The 19302-nt window shown below is 41.4% G+C and overlaps 1 non-coding gene across 1 annotated transcript; it reads left to right on the top strand.

The window, feature by feature from the left end:
* Nucleotides 1-15919: 15919 nt before the first annotated feature.
* LOC112438302 (U6 spliceosomal RNA) lies at nt 15920-16021 on the top strand. Its single transcript, XR_003026758.1, has one exon. It is a non-coding gene; the product is annotated as a U6 spliceosomal RNA (small nuclear RNA).
* The last annotated feature ends 3281 nt before the right edge of the window (nt 16022-19302 follow it).

The raw sequence follows: 19302 nt of genomic DNA, 5'->3' as shown, positions 1-19302 counted from the left end.
AAAAAGATAAAAATAAAAAAAACAAAAACCCAGAGAGATCCCTTGCCTCTTCTACCATCTGAGGACACAATGAAAGATGGCTGTCCATCTATAAACCAGGAAATGGGTCCTCACCAGAACCTGAATCTTCCAGCACCTTGATCTTGGCCTTCTCAGTCTCCACGATTGTGAGAAATAAATTTCTATTGTTTATGAGCCATCTGGTCTATGGTATTTTGTTATAGCAGCCCAAATAGACTAAGACAGTTTCTGTCCATGTTCAACTTACTTTCTAAACATGGAGAGCCAGACAAAACCCACAAATATCAGAAATAAGTAAATCATTAGATATGTTAGAAGATGATAAGTTCTAAGGAAAAGAGAAAAAAGTAGAGTAGGGTAAGGAGATCAAGAGTGTCTGGGTATAGGAGTAGGCAATGGTAAACAGGATGCAGTATTAAATCAGAGGTCAAGGTATACCTCACTGAGAAAATAATATTTGAGCAAAATTTAAAAGAGGTGAGAGAATTGAACAAGTGGGTATCTGGAGACATTACAGGTAAAGAGAAAAGCGAGAGCACAGACCCTAAGGCAGGAGTCGATGTGTTTCAGGGGCACCCAGCAGACCAATGAGGCTGGAGTAGAGTGAGCAAGAAGGGAAATAAAGTGATAGGAATAGAAATTAGAGAGGGAATGTGGGAATTGAGAGTGTCAGATTGTGTAGGCTATTTTTTTTTCTTTTTTTTTTTTTTTTTGAGTTGAAGTTTTGCTCTTGTTGCCCAGGCTGGAGTGCAATGGCACAATCTCTGCTCACGGCAACCTCCACCTCCCGGGTTCAAGCAATTCTCCTGCCTCAGCCTCCCGAGTAGCTGGAATTGTAGGCATGTGCCACCACGCCTGGCTAATTTTGTATTTTTAGTAGAGACGGGGTTTCTCCATGTTGGTCAGGCTGGTCTCGAACTCCCAACCTCAGGTGATCGCCTGCCTTGGCCTCCCAAAGTACTGGGATTACAGGCCTGAGCTACCGTGCCCGGCCTATGTAGGCTATTTTAAAGACTGTGGGCCATTTTAAAGATGTGGATTTTGCTTTGAATAAAATGAGAACTGTATGCTATTCATCCTCCTCCAGGAAGCCCTCCTTGACTGTCTCTGGTTAGATTAGGTGCCTCTGTACTCTCACAGCCTCTTGGGCTTCCCCCGTAGTAGCACTTATCTATGGTAAATAATTGCTTCATTATCATCTGTATTGCCTGCTCAATTGTGAGCTCCATGAGGACACACTGAAATTATGTTGATTATAGGGGATCTTTGTGAGGATATAGACAGAAATAAGAAAGTCAAGTCAAGATATATAGCCACACGGTTAGACTTCACAGAGATCATAAAAAAAACTTAGAGAACTAGAACTGGTTCAGGATACAGCATAGTTCTAGAAATTAGGTGATTTCATTGCTGCCTCTGAATTGGGCATTCATTGATCTCTACTCTTATGTTTCACCGTTATGGTCACTTAGTACTCTGTCCTTGCTTCTATGGCACCCAACACTTCCAACCAATAAGAGTTTATATTTCCAAGGAAAAGGATCTTGTTGGTTTGACCATACCCTAGTCACTAACTCTGTTGGGCAGAGATTTCTTGTTGAGCCACACTGTGGATTCTTGGTCAGCCAATAGATTGGCTGTCTTTGGGTCTGATCTTCATCTTTTTTTTTTTTTCTTTTCTTTTGAGACAAAGGTTTTCTCTTGTCACCCAGGCTGGAGTGCAATGGCGCAATCTTGGCTCACTGAAGCCTTCGCCTCCTAGGTTCAAGCAATTCTCCTGCTTCAGCTTCCTGAGTAGCTAGGACTACAGGTGCGCACCAGCACGCCCAGCTAATTTTTTTGTATTTTTAGTAGAGACACACCAATTCTGGTTTCAACATGTTGGCCAGGCTGGTCTCGACCTCCTGACCTCAGGTGATCCGCCCGCCTTGGCCTCCCAAAGTGCTGGGATTACAGGTGTGACCCACCGCACCCAGCCAGGTCTTCATCCTTGATCCAGTTTGCTGTGGCCAGGGTGGTAAAGTCACTTAATACCACATATGGTCATCTATACATAAGAAAGCACCCAGGGCCCCTCCTCTTGGTCAAGAGCTGTAGATGTAGCAGCTACTCATCGGATAATAGATTCCTCTCCAGTACAGCTTAGCATAGTGATTGGCAAATAGGAAATATCAATAAATCCATCAATCTTGTATAGAGTCCTCCTCTCTCAAGGGCCCAGCACAGTCCCTGGAACAGAGTAGACTAAAATAATTATTTTGGAATAGTAGGCCAGTGTATCCAGACAGCATAGCACAGAAAGAAGCAATGTAGAGTAGTGGTTATGCATGTGGATTCTTGTCCTAGACTGCTTAAGTTCAAATTCCAGCTCTGCCACCTAGCAACCGTATGACCTTAAGTAAGCTACGTAACCTGTCTGAGACTTAGTTCTTATGCCTGTAAATGAGGCCACAAATGACCCCAACATCATAGGAGTGTTGGGTGCATTACATGAGACAATACACAAAGTACTTTTCTGCATTCCTGGCACATAGTGGTGCCTCGATGGATAGTAGTGCCAGTGCTATTATTTTTGTGAGACTCGTGCTAATGAACATGGAGCTCTAGGCCAAATACTAGTCTGGAAGACAGTAGTCATCATACTATGCAGAGAGCTTCCTAAGGACACACCAGTTCTGAGATGTTCAGGGCCATTGTCACTAGCAAACCCACTGTCTTCCCTGTGCCCTCACCCACCAGGTTATAAGTAACCTGGAGTTTATGGGTCATCCAGATAACTGTTGCTGACTTTAACAAAGAAAGATACTAAGACCCAAACCTTTCTGGGTCCATAATAAATATATTAGTTATTGGTCAACCCGCTGCTATACCTTTAATCTGAAGTGAGGTGGTATCCAGGCAGAGTACGGAGAGAGAGGGAGGCGGGGGCAATGACCACAGCCAAGGATTCTGTAAGTCATAACTCGATTTCTATGCAAGTTAACCTTAATATATCCAGCATGGAGAAGCCGACTGGTCACCACTTCTAGGCACAAAAGGATCAATGAGAAGGTCGAGGCAGAGACAGATGTCTGCATTTACATGAATATAGACATGTGTGAGGTTGGGGGCTCATTCAGGGCTGGGGCAAGCCCTAGCCCTACACCTTCTTGAACCCCTCTTCAGGCTGGCATACAAACTGGGACTGAGAGCAGATGGAAGGTGAGGCTCTTCTTTGGGACCTACTTAGTGAAGAAGGGCTCACAATGGATGAGATGACAGGAAGGTTTAGGGAAAGGAATAGGAGTACCTGCCTTGGCTTGGGGTGTGTTGAGGGGTTGGAGGGGTGATGGGCACTGGGAAGGAATAGAGAGAACAGATGGAAGATGGAGTCCCTGCTGCAAGCTGAGCCCTCAGTAGACTGGGCAAGGAACAAGGAGAGATCCCCTTTCCACCAGAGCACCATAGTGGCCTGCGGTGGACAGGAGCCTGAACAGCTTCCCTGCAGGGCTTTCTGGGGCAGTATGGCCAGGCCTCCTAGTTCCCTCCAGATGCTCCACCTGTGACAGAGCCTTCCATTTGGCCTGCCCGCACAAGGAGCACCACACAGCCATGCCAACTCCACCTTTACTGTGCACAGCACCCTTGTGGCTTTGAGGCACACTTGTCAAGGGAGAAGCTTTTATCCAGGCAACTAATTGTCTGTTTCCCCACTAATTCAGCTATGAATTTCCTTTGAGGAAATGGTGCCTCAGATACCACCAGGGGGCACTAGGGCCTCTAGGCACCAGGGGCCAAGGAAAATGAAATCCCCTTTCATGAAGGCCCCAAGTCCAGGTTCTGAGCCTCCTGCAGCAGTTCTCTCCAGCAACACCTTGGCGCAGCAGACCAGGGAGGCCGCGTTGTTGGCTTATCTAATGAGAAATGAGAGGACTGGGCCAAAGAGCCCTATTTCTGTCCAGCCCTATACTACCTGCCATAAAATTAAATGATCACAATGAGTACATTAATTACCTGACACGAATGCTTTAACATAACAAAATTATTAGCCATTCTAGATTTAGTGTTTGTACAGCACTTTATATTTGCAAGGGCGTTGCAATAACTTACGCTGCTGAGGGTGCGTTTCAGGCCCCGAACGACATCCTAAAGGGTTTCTTCTGGCCAGCCAGCTGTCTGGCCTCTCCACAGCTGGTCCCCTGCCCTTCTTGTCTTCACTGACTGCTTTTCTTCTCCAGCTGCCACCTGGCGTCTCCTCCTTGCAGCTCCTTCATCTGTTCACTGAATCCCTTTTACCTCAGACAGCCATGAGACAGTGTCTTCACTTGTGCCCATGTTACCTACCTGATCCTGCATCAGAATTAAAGGGCTTAAGGGCAGCAGCCATGGGTCGGGTGGGTCTTGGTGCCCAACAAGGCTCTCTCCTGTTCTGCTAGCTGTGGCTGCAAGTGTGGACACGTGATGGACTCTGCAAACAGTAGGGGCTCTACTATGTAGGGGCTCCGAGTTTTGGGCCTGATGTTGCTCGAACTCCACAGGAACTGACTGCACGTCCCGCCTCAGTTCATTTGTTGAGTGCTCACTTTACCCACATGAGAGCAAGCCCCGGGTCCTTGGGGAGCATGGCATTGAGGAGACTCACTACTGTGCAGATTCAATTTCAGACTGGATGGGATATCATAGGAGACCGCACTAGTAAAACTTGTTGCAGTTGGCTTGAGTGTGAAATCTGCTTCCCAGGCAGAGAGATCAAAGCCCAGTTGATGGATGTGTGTGTACCCAGCTCTCCTTGCTTGCTTTCATCTTCCTTCCAGAAAGAGGAGTAAACATTCAGCTAGTGAGCACTGCAGGTGTTCCCTTGAGTGGAAAGGAATATCACTGACAGCACATAAGACCACCAATGAAGGTATCCATGAGGATACCAAGGGCCTCAAGGAGGATCAAAACGAAGGGCATTTGCAGCAGTAGTTCTAGAATTTTAAGGTAGGAGCATCTTTGGGGCAGCAGCCATTTGGCTGGAAGGCAGCTGGGGAGATGTACCTTGAAGCTACATTTGTATAGCTCATATGATACAGATCAAATGTTTCCTAACATGTTTTTAGTCATACTTTACGGAAGCTGAGAAAACATCCATTTTTAACATGAAGTATATCATAGTGCATAGTATAGTGGTTAAGAGCAGAATCAAGAGGTGGACTGCTTGGCTACAAATGCCACCTTCATCATTAACCAGCTAGGTGACTTCAGGCAAGGGCTTTAGCTTCTTTGTGCCTCAATCTCCTCATCTATAAAATGTGGATAACTGTAGTGTCTGCATCAGACTTGCCGTTAGGATTAAGTGAATTAATCCACATAAGCCATTTAGCATGTGCTCATTAAGAGTTAGCTGTTATTATTTATTGGGAGAGACTTGGAAGGGCCTGGTATTTGGGAGTAAATTTCCAAGTCATTCAAAGTGAGGGAGATAGGGAGAGGGATTCAAGATTTAGGCTAACAGGGGTGTGTGCTGTGGGGTATTGAGGAGCCTCCTAGTAAAGTCCAGAGAATTCCACCTCTAAAGGGGTCTTTGAGGGGAAAGGGCTGTGCTCCAGGTGATCAAAGACCCTCAGCCTTTCTGTGTGCATCAAGTTTGGAGATTGGGAGCTCCCCAACAACTCCTTTGACTGGACTAGATGTTGCACCAAATGGTAGTAAGGAAAATGAAGCATTCTCTTGCTTTTCCAAGCATAGTCTGGGGGACTCTCCCTAGTCCAGGACACAGCCCCCATCAGACCAGCTGGACTGGAGGACCCTACTCCTCCTGCCCGCCCCCACTGCCCTCCAGGCTCTCTGCCTCCTAGAGACTCTGAAACAGTGGCTGCACCAAGGGAGGGGACATCTGGGTTCCTGGCCCTGACCCAATGGGGAAATGAAGTAGAAATGAGCCAGGCATGCAACGAAACTTCATCCCTGGTGAGGTCCTGGTAAGTCCCAGGCCCACAGGCTGAGGGTCCTGGGGCATGTAGTGCCACATCTCCCTCTTCAGTGAAACAAGAGGCTCTCACAGAGTTCCTCTGAAAGCCTCTTTCATCAACAAGTCCATTTGTGATTCTGTCTCTTCTTGTGGTGACCACCAGGAAAATGAGAGAGCAGAGCTGCATTCTAGGGTTTTGCTATGACTCTTCTAGGCCCAATCTTAAAACTGAGATGATCATGCCAAACCCCCAGCTCCTCCCCTACACTCCAGACTCAGAGTAAGCTCATTCACCAAGCAAGTGCAAAAAGACCCAGAAGATCTGCCCAGCCAAGAAGGTATGTATTTCCTCCTTGGAACAGCATTTTCAGGAAGACTCTAGATTAAGAATTAGAAAGCCAATGGGAAAACTTCTGACCTTATTACTTGAGGCGATCCTCTTGCCTAGAGGTCTTCAAAGGTGATTCCTTAGGTCAGGAAGAAAATAGTAGAACTACAATTTATATGTAGTTTTACTGTTAAAATAATGAGCTTTACTGATATTTTACATGAGCATTGAGATGGACATCTTCACTTTTTAAGTCATTTGGTCACCTGTCATGTGAGGGACACGATGCACGCTGAAGGCAGATGGAGACCTCAACAATGTAAGAGTTGACAGTGGTGCCTATGATATGTTGCAGTTAGCATGTGCCTAGTTAAGCGATTTGCTGATTTTGTTAACCAGTTTTAGCTAAACATGCCCATAGAATGAACAGATGGTTTAAAAAGATTCCTGCAGATCGGGCATGGTGGCTCACACCTGTAATACTAGCACTTTGGGAGGCTAAGGCGGGTGGATCACCTGAGGTCAGGAGTTTGAGACCAGCCTGGCCAACATGGTGAAACCTCGTCTCTACTAAAAAATACAAAAATTAGCCTGGCGTGGTGGTGGGCGCCTGTAATCCCAGCTACTCGGGAGGCTGAGGCAGGAGAATTGCTTGAACCTGGGAGGCGGAGGTTGCAGTGAACCGAGATCACACCATTGCACTCCAGCCTGGGCAACAAGAGGGAAACTCCGTCTTAAAAAAAAAAAAAAAAAAAAAAAAAAGATTTCTGCAAAGAAAACATGACTTGAAAATAATACAAAAATTCAAACACAAGCCATCACTTCTACTCCTAGTAGGAGCTGTTAGCCAGATGATCAGATATAAGCAATTACAAGCTAATCAGATCTGACAAGAAGTCAGCAAAAACTTTTTGAAATTATTAAGAAGAGTATTTGAAACATAGATATACATACATTCTAATGAATTCTGCCCTAAGCATATATTGTACCATAAGACATTAGCTGATAGTGATAATTTATAAATAAACATATGTATATTAGGGGAATGTAAACTTTTTTTACAGATAGGTAGACATGATCAAGAAATTGGGGACCGCTATTTTAGCTTATCTGTGGGTCAGGTTTTTTCATCATAAAATGAAAAGGATTATTGTTTTTCGGAAAAGTGATAAGATGAAACTTTATTTCTCTTAATTTGTGATATGTTATTTAGTGTCTGCACTGTCATTTTCTAACTATGAAAACTTGTATGTTTCTTAAAATTATCTGAACTGTGCTTTGCTATATCTATAGATCATTATAGGGTTGTTATAAGAATTATATTAAAAATTTTAAATGTCTGCCATACTGTGGGCCCTTAATAAGTGGCTATATTACTACACATAAAGATATTGCTGAGCAGAAATAATAGGATTAATAAATTAATAAGATAAACAATATTTTGGCACAAAAATTTTTTAAGTGCCTTGGAAGTACCAACTCACTTGAAAATTGCTATGCTGATTAAAATTGACCACTTACCACTCATCGAAAACCACCATGCCAGGCTTTAGGCTAAGTGCTGAGGATAGAGAGATGAGTTTGTCATAGACTCTGGAGACTAGAATTTGGAGCTGGCTTAGTTTAGGTGACTATAACAGCCTCCTGCCTAGTCTCCCTGCCTGCATTGTCCCTCACTATTCCCTGGCTCCAGCTTCCACCGTCATGTGACTGACAAACCAGTCTTCCTCATCATTTTCATCATTCATTCCCATGCCTGAAAACCTTGTGCTATTACCTCTTCATTTGCTATATACTATCTTATATTATTCAGTAATTTTTATTCCAGTTAGTCTTCTCATCTCAGCTGAAACTGTTATAGTTAGTACTTAGAATTTATAGATAAGGTTGCCTTTGAGAGAATTTAACTTAATCAACAGGTGACGAAAGGAGCCCAACCTCTCTGAGGCTCTTGGGAACAGCTACTTGACCACTAATCAGTGGTGTTAACACATCTGAGGAAAGAAAGATGTGGTCTGCAATGCGACTTGGAATAGAGGAAAGCCAGAGAGATAAACTTTAGCTGGATGCACCCAACATTATCTGTGGGACAAAGATATTGGAAATAGGGGAGCCTGGGAATTTCAATCATTCCTTCAGGCCTATTTGTTTCTTCTGGCTGGTAAGAGGTCCTGCTTTATGTCTGTTATATTTCTCTGGTTAAGGTACTTAGCATTCTTCTCATCTTTGATCCCCTGGATGAAATATTCTCTTTTTTATTATGAGTTGTGAGAATACCATCAGGGTACTAGTTTACTAATTCTACCTTCCAGGTACCCACAGACTGAGGTGAGGTGTCTCTGCTAAGATGTAATACATTCTGGTCAATGGAAAATTATATCTTCATTGTGACTTAATGAGCTGGTATTCTGGTTTACACTTCTGAATTTATTCTTTGTGAGTCTGATTATCTAAGTCTCATAATCTCAGTTTATGTGAATCTGATAGTTAGGTAAAGGTCTTAGTGAAAAAGATGTAATTATGGACCAAGAGAAAATATAGAACATTTTTTAAAACTTGTGGTTGAAATGCTTCTTTTAAGTAGGACATAAAATCTCGAAGCTGTAGAGGAAAAAAATTAAAATTTAAAACTATATAATAAAAAACTATAAACAAATTTGAAAGACATGATAGGCTGGGATCACATATTTGCAACATACATAATAAATAAAGGATTAATAGCTATAATATATGAAAAGAACCTAATAATGAATAAGGAAAAGCCAACCCAAAAGAAAAACAGGCGAAGGATATGAATTAGAAAAGTCACAGAAAATATGTTCGATATTAATATGTCTAATAAACATTTGAAAAATAGTTCAAGTTCACTTTTAACTAAAGAAATGAAATTAAATTAGCAGTGATATGCCCCTTCCATAAGATTGATGTAATTTTAAAAAGATACATGAGAGGGTGTCTTAGTTTGGGCTGCTGTAACAAAGTATCATAGACTGGGTGGCTTATAAACAACAGGAATTTATTTCTCAAAGATCTGGGGGCTGGAAGCCTGAGATCAGGGTTCTGGTGAGGGCTTGCAGACAACACAGTTGCACACAGCCAACTCTTCTGGGTTGCAGACAGCAGACTTCTTGTATCCTCACTTGGTTGAAAGAGGACAAGAGAGCTCTCTAGGGTCTTTTTTGCAAATGACCTAATTAACTCCTGAAGGCCCTACCTCCTAATACCCTCACATTGGCGGTTTGAATTTCAACATATGAATTTGGAGGGGACATAAACATTCACTCCACAACAGAGAGATGTGTCACTGCTATTCAACTGAAAAATTGATATACAGTTGATGAGGGTGTGGGGAAACCGATATTTTCAAATACTGCTAATGGGATATAAGTTGGTACAGCTTCTTTTAAAGCATTTATCAAACTGTGCCTCTTGCTATTATACTTGAAGGACAATCTGGCTAACAAAATTCATAGACTTTATTTTCTTCCCCTCAGAACTCGAAGTCATTGTCCTGTTGTTTCTCTGACGTTGCTTTAGTTCTTTTACCCCAGTAGCTTCATTCATCTCGGTTGGTTCAACTTAAGTATTTTTTTTCCCCAGAAAAGGATCTTATGCCCTTTATTCCCTACATTCTCACTTGTTTGAGAATGTCTGTCTTTGGCTTGTATAAATAAATGACAACTTGACCAGATATAGTATTCTCAGGCTCACTCTATGTCTCCTGAAACTGCAACCATTGAATGTTTCTGTGAGGTCTGAGGGCCAGCCTGATTCTTCCTTCTTTTAGGTGACCTGCTTTTTCTGCTTGGATGACTGAGGAGTTCCTTTTTCTTTTTATTATTATTATTATTATTATACTTTAAGTTTTAGGGTACATGTGCACAATGTGCAGGTTAGTTACATATGTATACATGTGCCATGCTGGTGTGCTGCACCCATTAACTCGTCATTTAGCATTAGGTATATCTCCTAATGCTATCCCTCCCCCCTCCCCCCACTCCACAACAGTCCCCAGAGTGTGATGTTTCCCTTCCTGTGTCCATGTGTTCTCATTGTTCAATTCCCATCTATGAGTGAGAACATGCGGTGTTTTTTTTTTTGTCCTTGCGATAGTTTACTGAGAATGATGATTTCCTTTTTCATTCTTAAAGTTGAATAATTTAATCAGGATAGATCTTGGTTTCAATTATGCATTATCAGTTTTTCTTGGAGCACAGTATATCCTTTTAATGTAGAGATTCAGTTCTCCATAGTTCTTCATATCAGAAAAGTTTCTTCTGTTATATATTAAAACACCTCTTCTTGCCGGGCACAGTGGCTCACGCCTGTAATCCCAGCACTATGGGAGGCCGAGGGGGGCGGATCATGAGGTCGGGAGATGGAGACCATCCTGGCTAACACAGTGAAACCCCGTCTCTACTAAAAATACAAAAAATTAGCTGCGCATGGTGGCAGGCAGCTGTAGTCCCAGCTACTCCGGAGGCTGAGGCAGGAGAATGGCACGAACCTGGGAGGTGGAGCTTGCAGTGAGCCAAGATAGGGCCACTGCACTTCAGCCTGGGCAACAGAGCAAGACTCATCTCAAAAAAAAAAAAAAAAAAAAAAAAAACCCTCTTCTTTTTAATTTGTTGTGTTCTTCAAGGATGCCAATTTTCTTTTGGCTATATCATCTTTATGTGCCTTCTTTTTTATTATATATTATTCTTTTTGAGACAACGTCTCACTTTGTTACCTAGACTGGAGTGCAGTGGCACAATCAGAGCTCACTGCAGCCTCAACCTCCCAGGCTCAAGCCATCCTCCTACCTCAGCCTCTCAAGTAGCTGGGACTACAGGTATGTGCCACCATGCCTGGCTAATTTTTTATTTTTTGTAGAGAAGTGTCTTGCTATGTTGCCCAGGCTGGTCTCGAACTCTCAGATGCAAGTGATCCTCCTGCCTTGGACTCCCAAGTGCTGGATGACAGGGGTGAGCCACTGTGCCCGGCCTCTTCTATATTTTTAAATCTTCTTTCAAATTTTTTAGAAAATTGACCATTTTCTCTTATTCACTATTATTAGATCATGAATTTCTTTATTTATAAGTTATGTATAGTGTTAACTGGGTCCCTAATTTGTCTCCTCTGCTCTACAGTGTCTCTTTTCATCTTATTCTGTTGTTTTATCATGTTGTCTTTGCATTCTTTTATTTAATTATTTAATTTATGGTTTTTTATTCTTTTCTTTTTTTTCTTTTTTTGGCTCACTGCAACCTCCGCCTCCCAGGTTCAAGTGATTCTCCTGCCTCAGCCTCCTGAGTACCTGGATTACAGGTGTGTACCACCATGCCCGGCTAATTTTTGTATTTTTAGTAGAGACGGGGTTTCACCAGGTTGGCCAGGCTGGTCTTGAACTCCTGACCTCAGGTGATCCACCTGCCTCGGCCTCCCAAAGTGTAGGGATTACAGGCGTGAGCCACCGTGCCCAGTCATTTAATTCATGTTTTTTTAAATTTCTTCTATAGCATGAAGCACTCATGGACAATTTTCTCTTCCTCTGGTATTACTTTCAACACTCCACTCCTTATCTTTTTTTTTTTTTTTTCACTCCATGGTTCATTTCCTTCTTTGTTTCTTTTTCCTTTTCATTATGCTATGTTATATTTTCACATTTATTATACTGATGTTTTGGAGGAATTCTTCCATGATATCCATCCAATCTTATCTAGTCTCAGGAGTGGGCACATACACAGGCAAGACCAATCAGTGTTCTAAGACAATTGATAATATATGCCTTGTTTCTTTTCTACATTATATTGCCTTGGTTTTGAATCCTCAGAAAAGTGCTTTATAAAATACTTCGGATAGCAGTCATAGCAGCTAAGCACTCCCTTACCCTCACCATATATTGTCAGGCTACGGATATGTAGACTAGCCTAGTCCACCCTCAAACTCTAGCTCTTAGGTAAAAAACAAACTCTAATTCACAGGTCATCTCCTTGAGGGGCTTTCTCTTACTATCTTTCCTAAGGATACCCAAACTCTAGTTACTCTATTACAGCACTTCTGAGGAGGTCTTTGTGTGTCTTCAAAGCGTTTGTCACTATTTCAGAGTATCTTATTTATTTGCTTATTATTTAATGTTTCTCTGACTCTTGGAATGTAAGTTTCATGACAGAAGGGACCTTGTCTCTCTTGTTAAGTTTCTGTATCCGCAGCATCAAGAACAGAGCCAAAGAAGATAATTGTTTCAAAAAATATTTATTTTCAATTTTATTATAAATTATGAAGTGAATATTCTTAGCATACATCTTTTTGAGTCATTTAAATGATCTCTTTTTTACTTTAAGTTCTGGGATACATGTGCTGAACGTGCAGGTTTGTTACCTAGGTATATATGTGCCACTGTGGTTTGCTGCACCTATCAACCTGTGATCTAGGTTTTAAGCCCCGCATGCATTAGATATTTGTCCTAATGCTCTCCCTCTCCTTGCCCTTAAATGATCTCTTTAGAGTACATTGATGGAAGTAGGATTACTATGTCAAGAGGTACACACATTTTATATTATGTTACCCATAGCCAAACTATTTCTAGAAACGTGGTTCACACTTATACCCTCAAGAAAAGTGCAGGTGAGTGCTCATTTTCCTCACCTACAGTGGATTCGGTCAATCTTCCTAGTCTTCACCAACCTATAAGTAAAATATAATAGTTCATTGTTTTATTTATATTTTTTATTTAGGCTATTAGCCATTTGTAGTTCTTAATTTGGGAATTGTCCATCATGCAATTTCACCATTTTCTATTGGGTTGTTAGTTTTTTCTTGTTCATTTATGATCTAATTGGATATATGTTATTAGCTCTTTTAAATTGAATATTATAAACATTTTCTCTATTTGTTATTTGTCTTTCAGTCTTATTTATGGCCTTTCTTGATAGGCAGAATGTGCACATTTGTATGTAGTTAATATTTTCCCTTTATGGCTTCTGGGTTTTGGGATATGTTTTGAAAGACCTTCTTCACCTCCAAGATTATACAAATATTTACCCATGTTTTCTTCAAGTATTTTTATAGTTTTATGTTTTTCTCTAGGTCTAAGGAGTGAGGTAAGGATACAACTTTATTTTTTTCCAAATGACTGGACAGTTATTCCAAAATCTTTTGCTGAATTATTCAATGTATCTCCACTGATAACATTTAGTGATTATTTATCATGTGCCAGACACTAAATCCTCCACATACCTAATCTAGTTTAATCCTTACATCAAGTGGCGACAAAACGAGATTTGCATTTATAGCACACACTCGCACAGTTTGTCTTTAATGTAGAAAACAGATTGGCGGGGCATAGATAGATAGATAACGGGATTATGGGAATCAGCTGATGCAATTATGGAAGCCAAGAAGTCCCACAATATGCTTTCCACAAGCTGTAGATCCTAGGAAGCTGGTGGTGTAATATATCTGAGTCCAAGGTCCGAGAACTGAGGAGCCAATGATGTAAGTCCCAGAGTCAGAAGGCCCAAGAACCTAGAACTCTGATGTCTGAGAGCAGGAGAAGATAAGTGTTCCAGTTAAGAAGAGAGAAAGTGAATCCACCCTTCCTCCATCTTTTTGTTCCATCTGAGCCTTCAATGATTGGATGATGTCAGCCCACATTGGTGAGGGTGGATGTTCTTTACTCAATCTACTGATTCAAATGCTAATCTCTTCCAGAAACAGTCTCACAGACACACCCAGAAACAAGGTTTTACCAGCCATCTGAGCATCCCTTAGCCCAGTCAAGTTGACATATAAAATTAACCGTTGCAGTGGGGGAAAGAATGATTGCAGGAAGACCCATTATTTATGTCATCCAGGCGAGAGGCTCCTTTGAAGCTCTGTATTCTAGCACCTTACTGTGCATGGCACATGGTAGGTAACAAGTGGAATGAAACTTGTCCATGAAAAATGATAGTGACTTGAACGGAGGTTGGGAGGGATGGCAGTAGAGATGGAAAAAAAAGTGAAAAAAATTGAGAAATAATTTGAAGACAGAATTAACAGGTCTTCATGATTATTTAAATATGGAGAGATGAGAGCAGGAAATGTCAAAGATGGCTCAGCTTTCTGGCAGAGATAGATTTAATGGAATATTGATGAGTTTACTTTTGAACAGGCTGAGTTGAAGGTACCTTGGAGATATCCATTTGAAGAAGTCAGGTAAGCAGTTAGATATATCAGTCCAGAACTCCAACAGCAAGGTATATTTGAGGAGCATATGCATGTTGTTAGTAACTGAAGCCATAGGAAAAGTTAAAATTACTTCAGGAAGGGATATTGAATGAAAAGAGAAGCACTCCTAGGACAGATCCCTGAAAAACTCTCCTACTTAAAGGTTTAATAGAACACAAAGGAGGAGTCAGCAAAAATGTTTGCAAAAGGGCAGCTGGAGAAATAAGAGGAATTGGGAGAGTGTGGTGTTTCAGAAGACAGGAAAGAGAATAATTAAGGAGAGAGTTCAGGGTAATTCTAAGAGAGCAAATGAAATGATGGGCCATGAACTGTAAGCTCGACAAATGGGGAAGTGAAGACAAGAAGGGAGTAATAGAAAGAAAGGGGTCAATAAACTGATATTCAAATGAAAGGGAAGAATAGTTGCAGTCGTACTAGCTTAATAATGAGCTGGAAGCATAGGTGCTTGTGGTCAGAAAGTAGACTATCTGAATTAGTGATTTTAGAAGTAGAGAGAATTTTAGGTCATGATGACAAGATCCAGGGGGTGACTGTGAAGGTGGGTGGTTGAATAGCAATGTAGGAGGACATGGGAGATACTCTGGGTCTCTCTTGAGGACTCTGAAGTCACTTAGGATGATGGCAGTACTCATGGCACAAGAGAAGACAGTAAGCCAAGTGCCACTGTCTTCTGTGAGGTGGGGAGATTACAGTTACCAATCACGGAGAGAGTAGTAGGGGTTTTCACAAAAGGGTGGAAAAGCAGTGGACTCTAAGTAGCACTGGGAAGCATCCTCATCTCCTGACAGTACATAGGTGTAAGAATATGAGCGGATCTCTCTTGAGGGAGCTGCAGGGTAAGTGGTGTAGAGAGAGCCAGGTTTAGATAAGGCATGAGGTGGAAAGAACATTCAGAGAAAAGTGTTTGAGGGCATAGGAGAGTTGAAATTCCAAAGGGCAAATGGAAAGTTTTGGCAGGGAGAGAAGAGAGGGATTGGATACTTCCACACTTAAGGAAGTATGTAGCATTTTAGGAATGATAGCTCATATAGGACAAATATGGGAAGAGACAAAGTATCTATATTTGGAGCTTTGACCTATGAAAATAGGAATGAAACTTGATAGGTTTAGTCTCACTTAGCCCTCAGAGAAGAGTGGACACAAGGGCTTAAAAAAAAGTCAGCTGTGGTCTGGAAAGTCCTGCAAACATTTCTTCTCACGCAGAGATGTGATTAGTCATAGGAGATGCAGCAGAGGATAATAGTAGGGAACAAAAAAGCTTGAAGTTCAAGGTTCTTTGAGGAGAGGGATGAACAGTGGCTCTAACAAGATTGGATTAGACCCAGGATCCACTGGTACCCTGTTTAATCGAGGCTTGGAGGTCTGGATGTTTGTAGCTTGGGATAGGGTGGATGTGAAAGGAGGAAGTGAAGGGTGGCCCAGGAGTGCTTCAGCAGCACATATGCTAAAATTGGAATGATACAGAGATTAGCATGGCCCCCTGCACAAAGGATGACACAAACATTTGTGAAGCCTTTCATATTTAAAAAAAAAAAGAATGGCCTTTTCTTTTTTTTTTTTTTTTAGACAAGAGTCTTGCTCTGTAGCCCAGGCTGGAGTGCAGTGGCACAATCTCGACTCACTGCAACCTCCACCTCCCAGGTCAAGAAATTCTCCTGCCTCAGCCTCACGAGTAGCTGGGATTACAGGCATGCTCCACGATGCCCAGCTAATTTTTTTTGGCATTTTTTAGTAGAGATGGAGTTTCACCATGTTGGCCAGGCTGGTCTTGAACTCCTGACCTCGTGATCCTCCTGCCTCAGCCTCCCAAAGTGCTGGGATTACAGGCGTGAGCCATCGCGCCTGGCCAAAGAATGGTCTTTTCTTGACCCTAGATCTATAGGTGCAGATACAGTTTAGAACTTCGGATATCTGTTGTATTACAAGTTTTAATTTTACTCCCCAAGTATAGATATAACAGCTAAACTATTATTTTTAAATATTTTCACTTGTTCTTACAGGTTAAATATTTAAATTATTTGGGCCATTTTCCCCAAATTTTACTCTTATTTTAGCATATTCTATATTTGCTTAATTTTTAATTTAAGTAATTGTTTTTAATTAAGTTAATGTCAACAATAAATATTGGTTTCGAGTTGGTATAGTGATAGAATTCAGAAGTCTTAACAAAACTGAAAGTTGTCACATTTCAGGAGGTAAAGTATAAAGCTTAGTTTTTAATTTGTCCTTTCCTTGCCAACACTTTATAGAATCAATAGAAAATACATTAGCAGAACTAGGCCAGTATCATACACAGTGCACTTTCCTCACCACCCTCAGCTCCTTGTAACTTCTTGCTCCACTGAATTTCTGAGAACCTTTTTGTCTCTAATACTCACTTGGTACTTTTTACGGATATATTCCATTCTTTTCTCTCTGTGGAAGCTTTTTGTTTTTTATCTATATATAATCAATTTAAGATGCATATTTTCCCACATTTTAACAGCTCTGAAATGGGGATGCATCTTATAATCTAAACTATCTTTGATTTGATAATGTACAGTACTTTGTATCACTCCCCCAAACAGCCTAGTATAATTCCTAACACACAGTAAGCACTGAAAAAATGTTTGTTTATTGATTGATTATATGTAAATTAAGAAGAGGTCACATAATTCAAATTATTACTTAAATACAAATGTTAACCTGACCTCTAGCACATCCTCGAACTCTTAAGGTTCATAAGTTTTTAATTCAATAAAATGTAAGATCATTTCAAAAAAGAGGAAATGGGCCAGGCATGGTGGCTCATGCCTGTAATCCTAGCACTTTGGGAGGCTGAGGCAGGTGGATCACCTGAGGTCAGGAGTTTTAGACCAGCCTGGCCAACATGGCAAAACCTCTACTAAAAATACAAATTAGCCCAGTGTGGTAGCGCATGCCTGTAATCCCAGCTATTCGGGAGGCTGAGGCAGGAGAATTGCTTGAACCTGGGTGGCAGAGGTTGGCGTGAGCCAAGATCATGCCACTGTACTCCAACCTGGGCAACAGAGAGAGACTCCATTTCAAAAAAAAGAAAGAAAGAAAGAAAGAAATGAATAAGGAAAATTTAATTATTTGCCTGCTTTTATAATATTTAAAAATGGATTTAATATTTAAAAGGCATTCCTTAATAATACCTACCTTACTTTTGTGTAAAATTTGTCACACACACAAAAAAATTTCTGCAACACAGGAAGAAAAATCTATTAGAAGAGAGAGTATATGATTTACCTGAGTTCTACAACTAGTAAATGTCTTGGCTTCTTGCTTATAGTACTCGTTCTTTTTACTAGACTCTCTTGTTCCATGGAAAGGCAGATATACAAAATGCATTCTTAAATGCAACCTGTTTTTGCAGAGTGCTTTTTAAAAGTGATTGCCATGAAGTGAAATTCTAACTGCATATGTGCTGCTGCATTCATTTCTTTCTAGTCTTCAAAAGAAAGGAATGGAAAAGATACAACAGAGCTGAAGTATAATTGCTTATTAGGTGTCGTTCAATGAGGGAGGCAGTAAAAAGTGAAACTAGTATTATTGCATAGTAAAGAGCACCTTATTTAGCTCTTGGGAAAGATTGAAGGATATTTACTGCAAAAATGCAATTTTCTCCGACTTCAAAGGAATCATCACAAGAGTCAACCCATTTTCCAACTTAGAACCTTTAAGTCATTCCCATGATGTGTTTCTATTCCTTTGTCTCACGTGGCTCCTCTGCAATTTCTCTTTCGTGCCACTCCATTGCTTAGCTTCTATTCGACTTTTGGAGGAACTTTCACTGCTACATATTGATTTCTGGGCTCTCCTTAAGTTGGGTTACCCCTTTCCTGCTTTTATTTTTATTGCAATAATATCTCTTTTTTTTTGAGACGGAGTCTTGCTTTGTTGCCAGGCTGGAGTGCAGTGGCCCAATCTCAGCTCACCACAACCTTTGCCTCCCAGGTTCAAGCGATTCTCCTCCCTCAGCCTCCCGAGTAGCTGGGATTACAGGTGCGTGCCACCATGCCCAGGTAATTTTTTTTCTTTCTTTCTTTCTTTTTTTAGAGACGGGATTTCACCATGTTGGCCACGATGGTCTCGATCTCTTGACCTCAGGTGATCTGCCCGCCTCGGCCTCCCAAAGTGCTGGGATTACAGGCGTGAGCCACTGTGCCCGGCCTGATCTTCCTTTTTCAATTATTTCTTTATATTTAGTTAGTTTGTTTTGCTTTTTTAGCCATGTTAACTTTTTGAGAAGGTTACTTGATCTGAGTTTCAACTGTTTTATCTGTGAAATATGGATGAAAATACCTACCTATCAGGGTTTTTTTTGTGAAAATTAAGTGACACCACTTACTTAAAAGTGGCTAGTGGAATACCTGCTTCCTTTCATAGTTGGCTCTTCATAAAATATTATTCAGTTCAGGCTGGGCGCAGTGTCTCACACCTGTAATCCCAACACTCCGGGAGGCCGAGGCGGGCAGATCACCTGAGGTTGGGAGTTCAAGACCAGTCTGACCAACATGGAGAAACCCTGTCTCTACTAAAAATACAAAATTAGCCAGGCACGGTGGTCCATGCCTGTAATTCCAGCTACTCGGGAGGCTGAGGCAGGAGAATTGCTTGAACCCGGGAGGTGGAGGTTGCCGTGAGCCGAGATCACGCCATTGCACTCCAGCCTGGGCAACAAGAGTGAGACTCTGTCTCAAAAGAAAAAAGAAAAGAAAAATTCAGTTTAGTACATCCCTTCAACGAGAACTAACTTTAATTCTTTGCCATGCTTTTGTATTAAATGCTATTGCCCGTAATT

The sequence above is a fragment of the Pan paniscus genome, chromosome 1, assembly GCF_029289425.2.
Source record: "Pan paniscus chromosome 1, NHGRI_mPanPan1-v2.0_pri, whole genome shotgun sequence".
In the NCBI taxonomy this organism is placed as follows: domain Eukaryota; kingdom Metazoa; phylum Chordata; class Mammalia; order Primates; family Hominidae; genus Pan; species Pan paniscus.
The sequence above is the reverse complement of the archived record's forward strand: the minus strand, read 5'-3'. Positions and strand labels throughout refer to the sequence as shown.